The sequence below is a fragment of the Magnolia sinica genome, chromosome 18 (genome assembly GCF_029962835.1).
Source record: "Magnolia sinica isolate HGM2019 chromosome 18, MsV1, whole genome shotgun sequence".
Taxonomy (NCBI): Eukaryota; Viridiplantae; Streptophyta; class Magnoliopsida; order Magnoliales; family Magnoliaceae; genus Magnolia; species Magnolia sinica.
Genome location: NC_080590.1, coordinates 13,969,033 through 13,980,466, shown reverse-complemented (window position 1 = coordinate 13,980,466; position 11,434 = coordinate 13,969,033).

Below are 11,434 nucleotides of genomic sequence, written 5' to 3'. Positions count from 1 at the left end.
CTGCGAAAGCCTGTCGCAGGAAGTTCCTGCGCAGGGATGCTGGGTGGGGCCCACTGAAATTTATGTGAGAAATTCATTCCGTCCATCCGTTTTTCGAGCTAATTTTAGGAAGTGAGACAAAAAATGAGGTGGATACAAAACTCAAAGGGGTCACACATGAGGGAAAATTGGGGAAATAAATTTCCACCGTTCAAACCTTCCGAGGCTCAACCTTAATGTTTACATGCTATCTAAACCGTTTACAAGGTCATTCCAAATGGGATTAAGTGAAAAAACCGAAACTATATACCGATACAGAACTTTTATAGCCATAAGAATGCTTCAACGGTGCTCACTGAATTCCCACTATTTCCTCTCACGTGGCCCACTTAAGCATGATACACCTAATTTTTGGTCATACGTCATAAAATGAGCTCTGAAAACGTATGGACGGGGTGGATTTCACACAAACATCTCCGTTGGCCCCACCCAGCATCCTTGGGCATTAGTTATACCCCTGACTGTTCGGAACTGGGGACGGGCGGAGGCTCCGAGGGGCCACCGTTATGTATGGATTTTATCTTCACCGTCCATCCACTTTTTTCTATTATTATAGATTATTATCTCAAAAACTAAGGGTGATAAAAGTGTCGACTGGACCACACCACAGGAAACAGCGGTGCCGAATACACACAACATTGAAACCTTCTTAGGGACCATTGTGTTGTTTATTTTCCATCCAAAATATTTGTTATGGGAAAATCTGAACCGAACCTGACAGAGGCCAGCATAGGGAAACCGACGAGTAAGGCTTCGGAATGGTAGCAGTACGTCCGAATTGACCCGCCTCCAAGTTCTTTAGTAGGGCTTTCACGTCAATCCGGAACTCGAAAGAAGCCATTACACGCCCGAACAGATCGCCTCGGACCCAATCCTCCTTACCAAGTGCATCAAGGATCAACTTATTCGTGGACTTGGATCGCCGAGTAAGTTCTGAACGTCGAAGTCGGCTCGGGTGAGAGCTTGGTCAGCAATAGTATTAAGGGGCCAAATCTAATAATGCACGACAAGAGTAACGCCTAGCACATAATCTTAGGATAACCGACTACATTACCGGCTCACTCATCCCGCTTAATGGCTGAAATTGTGTCGAGAATGACGAGCACGGTTACCCCTATCAATAGGTATAAATAGGGAACTAATCCATTTGAGAAGGTATGCAATATTTTGCGCTCTAAACCCCTCGCTACACTACTTAGACCCAGCTTCCTAACCTGACTTTAGTATCAGAGAGTCCCCTGCTATAGCCAGGGTCTCATTTGTACTTCTCTTGTGCAGGCTTACAGGGCTCGGAGCTAGCCACCGGAACTCGATTGGGGTGACCAAATTTTTGCATCAACAATATTGATATGGCCATATATACCTGGATGAAGTGAAAACAAATATCATCTTCATCCATAACTTCTATGGTCCCCAAGAAATTTTGGAAAGTAGGAATTTAATCTCCATTGTGTGATCCACTTGATACTTTGATTTTCCTTGGATCATAATTTAAAATGATATGAAAAAAATGAATGGACGGTGTGGATGAAATCTATATATCATGGCGGCTCCCCCCATCCCCGGTCTGTCCCGAGATCGGAATATCATTTGAAGCTCTAGGCTGACTTCGATTGTGACAAGTATAGTCGTGGATTGCGTACTAAGTAACTCAACACGCCAAGCGTACTGAGTAAACTCTGTGGGGTCCACCATGATTTACATATTTTATCCACTCCCTCATCCATTTTAACAGATAATTAGAGGGCTCTAGCCCAAAATCGAAGTATATACAAATCTCAAGTGGACCTCACCACAGGAAACAGTGTGAATTGAAATTCTACCATTGAAAATTTCTTAGGGGCCACAGAAGTTTTGGATCAATCTGTTATTTTTCTTTCCCTTCATCCATATCTGTGTGATCTTATGAACAATTTGGATGACAAATAAACATCGCTGTGAGCCCTAGTAAGGTTTCAATGGTGGAAGTCATTATTCCTAGTGTTTCCTGTGGTGTGGTCCACTTGAGCTTTTTGCATGCTTCAATGTTCGGCTCAACCAATAAAATGAGCTAGAAAAACTGATGAACGAAGTGGATAATCCACACACATTCATGGTAGGCCTAGCAGAGTTTACTCATTACAATAAAAGCGTACAGAATAACTCAATACACAATCCGATTTCGACAAGTATGTCCTAGGTCTTTGAAGCGAGGATTTGACCGTACTGACTTCAAAGTTTGGTCAAATTACATAACGAGATTCAACTTTTCAAATATCTCAAGAGTGGCCTTCTGACACAAGCTTTGGATATTGTTTCGGACGAAAATGCCATTATCCTTAGTTCAGAAGTCATACAGTCCTGGAGTGAATAAGAAATTACCTTCTTTTTGCAACCCCGAGAAAGCGACGGATTGGCTACTCCCCTCGGCCACCAGCCAATGGCTGGTGCTCGATGATCTGTGAGCCCCACCATGATGTATGTGTTTCATCCATGCCGTCCATAATCCATGTCGCCCATCCTTTTTGCCGTGTCATTTGAGGAGTAAAGCATTTATGCCGTCCATAATCCATGCTGCCCATCCTTTTTGTCATGTCATTTTAGGGGTAAGGCCCAAATATCAGTCTGATCCAGCGCTCATGTGGGCCAAAAAATAGAAAATAATGGTGATTATAAAAACTTTCCATGCTCACTGTGATGCTTGTTAGAAGTGGATACTACCCAAGTTAGGACTTTTGGGCCCACAGCGAGCTAGCCGACAAGGTGGATGGATCGGATCACCCCATTATAGGCCTTAAGTTATGGTATCAGTGGTTTGGTAGAAAAGGAAGTGAACACGTTGCAAACCATGAACCATGCAATATGACAACCATGACCCATATAACATGGCAACTATGACCCATAACATGGCAACTACGACCCATGCAAACCACGACCCATATGTGCCTCATATGGTAACTATACGACCCATATAACAGGACAACCACGACTCATATAACATAATAATTACAACCCATGACAACCACAACCCATAAAAACTACGACCCATGGAGTTTCATCTGATGGACAGTAAGGATCTTATATATATTTATCTCATGTACCCATGTAGTCACCAAGTTAGTGCAAGTCACGCCATAGTCATACAAACGATATCTGTATAGTAGCATAGGTTGCATCGGGCGGTTGTAATACGGTAAGGGTCGTGATTGTAATGTGGTAAGGGTTGTAATTATCATGGGTTGTAGTTGTCATGAGGTAAGGGTCGTGGTTGTCATGAGGTAAAGGGTCGTGGTTGTCATGCAATATGAGTCATAGTCTTCATTTTATAAGCCTTGGCCCTAAAATGAGAACTACGACCCATATCATGACAACCACGACCCATATAACATGATAACTACAATCCATGACGATTACAACTCATTACAATAGCGACCCATATAACATGATAACTATAAACCATGACAACCACGACCATATAACATGGCAATCACGACCCATATAACATAACACGACCCATGACAACTACGACCCTTAGAACATTACAACCACCTGATACGACGTATGCTACTATACAGATATTGTTTGCATGACTAAGGAGTAACTTGCACTAACTTGGTGACTATATTGGATAAACATACATAAGATTCTTACCGTCCATCATATGAAACTCCATGAGTCGTAGTTGCCATGGTCGTGGCCTGTTATATAGGTCGTAGTTGTCATGGGTTGTAGTTATCATGTTATATGGGTTGTAGTTGTCCTGTTATATGGGTCGTGGTTTTCCATGGAGTAGCCCACCTGACCATTGAATCATTCTCATCCTTGGATCTCAATCTAAATATAAGGTGGGGCATCTAACAGATGATGTGGATCTTATCCTCATGAAGTTATTCTATATAAAGTTAGAAAAGTAACGTGTACATTCGTAGTAAAGCTAGCCTGACGTTTTTCGAATATGAGATGATCATTGATAGACTGCAGGAGCAGGAAATGCAGGTTATATGGGTTGTGGTTGTCATGAGTTGTAATTGTCATGGATCGTAGTTATCATGTTATATGGGTCGTGGTTCTCATGTTATATGGGTCGCGGTTGTTACATGTTCACTTCCTTTCGTATTAAATGAAAGGATCATCATTGGTACAATAGCTTAAGGCTCTAAAATGACACAGCAAAAAAGATGAGCGGCATGGATTATTCACATGCATCAATGTATACCCCACTAGTTGGTCCTAGGTCTATAAAATGAAGACTACGACCCTTACCTCATGACAACCACGACCATTAACTCATGAAAACCACGACCCGTACTCGGGCCGTGGTTGTCATGTTATATGGGTTGTGGCTGTCATGAGTTGTAGTTGTCATGGATCGTAGTTATCATGTTATATGGGTCATGGTTGTCATGTTATATGGGTCGCGGTTGTTATATGTTCACTTCCTTTACTACCAAATGAAATGATAGTCATTGGTATAATAACCTAAGGCCCACGACGGGGTGATCCGTTCTGTCCACCTTGTATACCAGCTCGCCGTGGGCCTAAAAAATCCTGACTGGGCAGTGTCCACTTCTAATAAACATCACAGTGAGCCTAGAAAGTTTCAATAGTGGTTTTCATTGTTACTATTATTTTTTATTATGTGGCCCACACGAGCTCTGGATAAGGCTAATATTTAGGCCATAGCCCTAAAATGACAAAGCAAAAAGGATGGGCGGCATGAATTATACACACAAATTAATGTTGCCTCACCATTATTTTCTATTTTCTGACCCACACGAGCGTTAGATCAAGCTGATATTTGGGCCTTACCCCTAAAATGACACAGCCTAAGGCCCACAATGAAGTGATCCACCTTGTCGGCCTGCTCGCCGTGGGCCCAAAAAGTCCTAACTTGGGCAATGTCCACTTCTAACAAACATCACAGTGAGCCTGAAAAGTTTTAACAGTGGGTTCCATTGTCACCATTATTTTCTATTGTATGGCCCACACGAGATTTGAATAAAGCTAATATTTGGGTCCTAACCCTAAAATGATATGACAAAAAGGATGGCAGCATGGATTATACACATACATCAATGTGGGCCCCACTAGTTCGGTCCTTACCCACGCGCAAAAAAAGGTTTCGTACGCATCACTTTCTTGGTATTAAATACTACGTAACTTCTTATTCTCTAAAAAACCATACAACTACTGAAACAAGAACAAGGTTATTTTGGTCCAAGTAATTTGCAGAAGCTCGTCAAAAGTCACTCTTGGAATATATTTGAAAGGTTGAATCTCCTCAGGTAATTTGACTAAACTTCGAGGACAAAATGGTCAAATTTTCTTTTGAAGCTCGTGGAAAATTCATCAAACAATATCATTACGAGAATATAGTGAGATTTTCAGAATCTCGGCAGCTTGTTTTTTCTTCTCACGATTCTCTCTTGAAATTATTGCCGTTTATGTAAAATAAACAGCTGAAAGTTCAAAGTACTTCATTTTTAGCCATATTGAAAAAATGTAATAGTTTTAAAATATATAACAAATATTTTTAAGTATTTTATTTTGAGGGAGATTTTCCCAATAATACCGCGAGAAAACCACGATGGGCTGTGCTATACACTCTTTTAGGATTAGCAAACCTCGGAGATAGATTATAGCGAAATGTCCTGGCATCAATTTGGATCTTTCATCTTATGGGACAGCGTATAAAAATCACATAGAAGATATTCTAAAGAATTCCCTTTCTTATGCAACGGTTCGTTTTGTGCGTTGAAAGGTTGGGATCTTCTGATCGGACCCTTGGTCCAGATTGACAATAAGACCTTTTCTTTTCTAGCTTATTAGATCCTCAGCCTTGCAGGGCACTAAACAGATAGATATATAGCATCCTTGGGATGTAGTTGTTTCACATGAAAAGTAGCATGCACCCGATAATCGAGCGCCGATTGTGTACTACCCCCACCAACACCTGGCTAGAGACGGAGTTCGTGTCAGGGTATATGTAGGACCCACCGTGATATATATGTTTTATCCAGGTCGTTCATCCATTTTGACAGTTCATTTTAGAACATGAGCCCAAAAAGGAGGCAAATTCAAAGCTGAGCGGGCCACACCACGGGAAGCAATGGGATTGAATTCCCACCGTTGAAAACATGCTAGGGCCCACCCTTATGTTTATTTGCCATCCAATCAGTTTATAAAGTTACATATACCTATACGAAGAGAAAACGTAAATATTAGCTTGATCCAAAACTTCCGTGATATATCCAAGAAATTTTCAACAGTTAAGTTTTCAGTCCCCATTACTTGTGGTATGGTTAGCTTGAGCTTCAATCTGCCTAGATCATTACTCTTGCTACGGTGGCAGACTCAGGAGTTTCAACACCCGGTCAAGGGTTCAAGTATCCATGGGCTGTGAAATCCCACTACGTTGTGAGTGTGGTGATGTGTGCGTGTGTGCAAATTTTATTTTATTTTTCAAAAAAAAAAAAAAAACCTTCAATCAGCTCATGCCTTAGAACATATAAATCATAAATGGCCTCACAAAGCCCTTGATAGGACCGTCAGGCCACACACAACATCATGGCCTCACGGATACTGTGTTGTGCCCGTTGTGGGCCACAGGCGTCCCTGAGGTTTTAAGGAGAGTTAAATGACAGTCATGTAGCTTCCTGCTTGACACGTGGTAGTGCGGCGTACATTTACTAAAGTTAAAACAGACTGACTTTGGGAACCTATAGCGGCTTTGGACGCACTCTCAAATCAGTGAATTGATCAGACAAAATCCTTTCTCTTAACGAATTCGTCGCGGTGTAGATTTCAGGTACTTTGGTGTGTATTTCAAATCCGAGATCCACATCATCACTTATACACAAAATGTACTTAAATGTTTGATATGCTTATACAAAATTTGTCTAGCTAATAGTATTATTATAAAATATAGGTTCCTTTAATATTTAATCATATTTCATTAATAAGAAATCAGTCATTCGTTTCAACATCAATTATTAATAAAGCTAAGGACTCTCTCATTTGGAATACTCTTATGCAATAAAATAAATCTTTTCCAATAAACTTAAAAGGAAGAAATAATAATCTAAAAACATCAAATGAAATTAAAATGATAATCATAATTGGTGTAGGGTAACAATTTTTTCATCTATTAAGTAGAGTCATATATCTCTTAAATCCTTTTCTGGCTTCCTTAAGTAGAGTCATATATCTCTTAAATCCTTTTCTGGCTTCCTTTTATTCTTCGATCGATACACCATGTTCCCTAAATCAACTCTAACTTACTTTTCATTCAAAAATTTAATCAAGATAATGATTTATTTTTGAATTTGACTCCTGTATTTTATTTTTTCTATTAAGGAATGGTGTGATTTACATATTTTTAAACTACTTGTTACGCATTAACAGATATTAAACCTAATTGTTACATATTAACAGTTTTTAAAACTAATTGTTAGGTATTAAATCAGTCATTTCCTGTTCTTATAAAATCCAACAACTATATGTATTTATACTCTTAAATAAAGAAGTGTTGAGATTGTTCTTCTTATTTCTTGTTTTGATTTACTTACCACATCTTTAAAATGCACTAGTTGTCATCATGATTGTAGGAGGAAGGAGAGAGTTCGGAGGAGGACGGAGAAAGACTCCAAGCCCATTTTCTTCAGATCATCTTCCAAGTATGAATTTTATTTAAGTTAAGAAAAATATTCATCGGTTGACGTCTAAGAAAGAACATCTGTCCTAACCATTTAATAAGTTTGGGCCATTACTGATTTTATCTTTTAGCGCAATTGTCTACCCCACTGAGCAATTTTGATATGAAAAATACATGCTTGGGTTCCCACTGGATGCGGATTGCATACATCATGGTAGCCCACACGGCACCAACCAGTAGCGACGTCGGTAGTAGCAGGGTCAGTATGCAATCCGCTTCCAGGTCCCACTAGTATTTTAAAGAAAGTCCTGGAATGCCCACTATAGCATCCTTTTGGACTCTTTCTGACTAAAGCGTTTTCGGATTTTAAAAAGCCCTCTTAGAAACCGTTCATTACTCTATTTCATGAAGATTCAAATGGAGTATTTAGTTGAAGCGTCGTTTTCTACTTACGTCCCCCTTATTAGGAGAGAGAGAGAGAGAGAGAGAGAGAGAGAGAGAGAGGGTCCCAGACGAAATTGAGTACAAGCCCACCAGTGGCCAAATTTAGAAATATGAGGTCAAGAGATTTCATTAAAGATGGCCTAAGCCCATCTCAACACAGCCCGTTCCCAATAAGCTAAGTGAGCTCGGCCTGGGCCTCAACCCAGCCCACACACACCCACCAAGAGCCCTATGGGTTCAACTTTCATGAGATCCACCCTTTCCATTGGCTACGCTACTTCATGTTCACCTTGAAACCCATAAATCATGACAATTCAGAACTTAGGTAGGCTACATCCTAGGAAAAATAAAATAAAATTGGGATGAGACGCCCATCATTATTCTCATGTAGGGCTCACCAAGGTATTATACGCCATCTAATCAATTCATCAGGATGAAAGAATTACCCACAAGTACCAGTATTCCAAAACTCATGTGGGCCATTCCACGTGAATTTAGAAGTTTTTATGTATAATTTCATGGGGTGGCCCTTGAGTGTTGTTTAAATAAGAGGTGATGCATATGATGGCGAGGATTTATTTCATGGACGTTCTGTCGCGTTAGAGAAAGTGATGGTGCTCTTAGTTGAAGCAGCTCCCTTGGATAGTCCAGTTGGTTGATTCCAACGGCCTATTAATTAAGTTTAGAACACATTCCAACGGCTTTTTTGTGTAAATAATCTTGGTCACTCATATTAACGACCACTGATCAAATGGCTCATATTATTTGTCCTGTCCATGTGATATTTGCATGGTAGCAGGTGACATGTGAGCTGAACTTAATGTACAGTCTAGATCAATGGATGGACTTAATTAGCGTCCATGCAAGTAGGAGCACTAGAGATTATGGTGCTCTTAACTGGACCATCTCTACAAATAATATTAATAAAATATTAATAATTAATTAAAGCTCTGGTACACTGGGCCCCAAACCGCAATCACCCAAAAATCTAGGAACAAGCTGGATCCACGGATCTAGTCACCAGGTGTGCTTACTGTATTTGGCCGCTTCTCAATTTTTTGATCATTGATTTACTTTGTATAATGACCCACTTGATTATCATAAACGTTTTTAAAAAAAAAAAAAAAAATCTTTTAGACATGACATCTACACAGATAATTGCGGGATGTGCATTTCTAATAACCCATCCCTAATTTTATTTAGTGACATTTATAAATTTGTGGTTTGGAAAATAAGAACAAGAGAGAACTTGAACCGCACTTGGAATAAGTAATACATGCATGCGTAAGATCAGTACAGCTCACCAACCATCCCTGCTGTGTAGATGGCATCAATATTAAAATCAGGCTTCCTGATCATGACTGGGTACATGTACAGATGATTTTGACCATTAGTGAATTCCTTTTCAAATTCTTCAAGGGCTGTTTGCTTTTACAAATCCTTTTGCTAATGAACTGCCCAGTGCCCTCTTTAAATACATTGAAATAAGTCATTATTACTTTTTACAAATATTTGCCAACATACATAAATGGTGGAGGTTTGTAGGTCCAGTTGGGGGCCTAGTTTTGAGCTGATTATCAGTGGATCGACATTAATTTCGGTTCATGGCATGTTCACCATGTACTCTATCTGAAGACCATCTGTCTGCCCCCACAAGAGCGACCCTTGTTAAATCACGACCCTTGAGATTGATCGGTAAGCAATAAAATAGGGTTTTAGTAGAATGATGGGTAACCCTAAATAGGTTGATGCCACATGTATGTGGGTGCGTCCACAAGCACTCGCATACAATACACGTATGTAATACATTTATACACGAATACTCCCCTGTAAACTCATGGCGGCGACCGTTTGTTTTTAAGTAAGCGAAACCAAGAACTTGTACGGCCCTTGGTGAAGAAGTCCACCGTCTGATCAGATGTGGATACGAAGAGAACCAGTAATTCCCACGCATAACTCTCTTCCAAACAAAATCATACTCAAAACTCTATATGGTTGGTGTGGCAATGAAAACAAGGTTAGCAGCCATGCATGTGGCACTGAGATTACTTCAATGAAGTTGAAGAGGATATATGGGCAAGAAAAACACCAAGCTTATAAACTTAGAAAAATAACCTTAACTGATGTACACATATGTAATTATACAAACATGCACAGGTAATAATAATGCAAGTATGGTTTGTCCGCACGATATTGAAAACGTCCACGTTGATCATTTGTCCCGTACATGCTACTCGTCAACATCTGAGGATGTGGTAAGTTACAAAAGAAAAGATTTAATTGTCCATCAATTTGGTGGTTTCGAATTCCGGCCGAGTCTCCCAAAAGTCAAATCAGAAGATCCAAACCTTTAAACTGGTAACCCACAAAATCAACGGTCATAGGAAGGTCCCATGATCTGATCAAAGTGACTATAAGACCCGGAAGATGACAGTTTTGCCATACTATGTCTAATGACGCAGAGGTGGATCACCGTCTTCCTCAAGGATAACAACTTCAAATCCACAAAGCTTCATTGGAAAGACTTATGGAATCCACAAGCAAAAAGCAAATAAAATAAAAATAATGTTCACGCAAATTCATAAATTGATTGATGATTGAAATAAACGAGTCTACAACCCTTTAAATAAGGGATACCAAGTAAGAAGTTTCGAAATTAAACTACAACTAAAACTCCCTAAAATTTGTAACTTACTATAAATAGTAAATTTACTATAAGTGTACTATGTGGCTTAACTATGTTATTTTCTTAAATTTTATAAACAATTTTCATGTTGGACACAACTCCTAAAGCCCAACAGATGAATAGTTACAATCAAACCAAGACTTACTAAAAATAGTAAAAATGGAAATAAATAAGGAATCCGACCGTCGACCTAATGGAATCTCTCAAATTCAACATGGGCAACCCAGCATAGGTGAGTTGGTTGGCTAAAGTAGCTTCTCTTACACCAAAATCATATATGGTACATCGAGTAACTCATTGCAGTTTGCGAGATATGCATGTTTTAAGGTTTTGACGGTCTTGATGACTTCCACCTCCGATCGGGCCTTCTCTGATCCATCTTGGACATGATCATCTAAGCGGTTGGCTAATCACGAAGCGTGTGTATAGTGGCAGGCCGTTGCAATGATCAGGAGGGCCATAGAGTGTCATGTTGGCACGTGTGTAGCAGATTGCCTCGTAATAACCTCTTATATATGTATGCTTGGAGCCCACCAGTTCAATACCACGAGTCACCCCCGAGTCGGGTGATTTGGGGTTGATACAAACCTGACTTGGGCGAGTCCCAACTTCACTCAGGACCGACTGAGTGA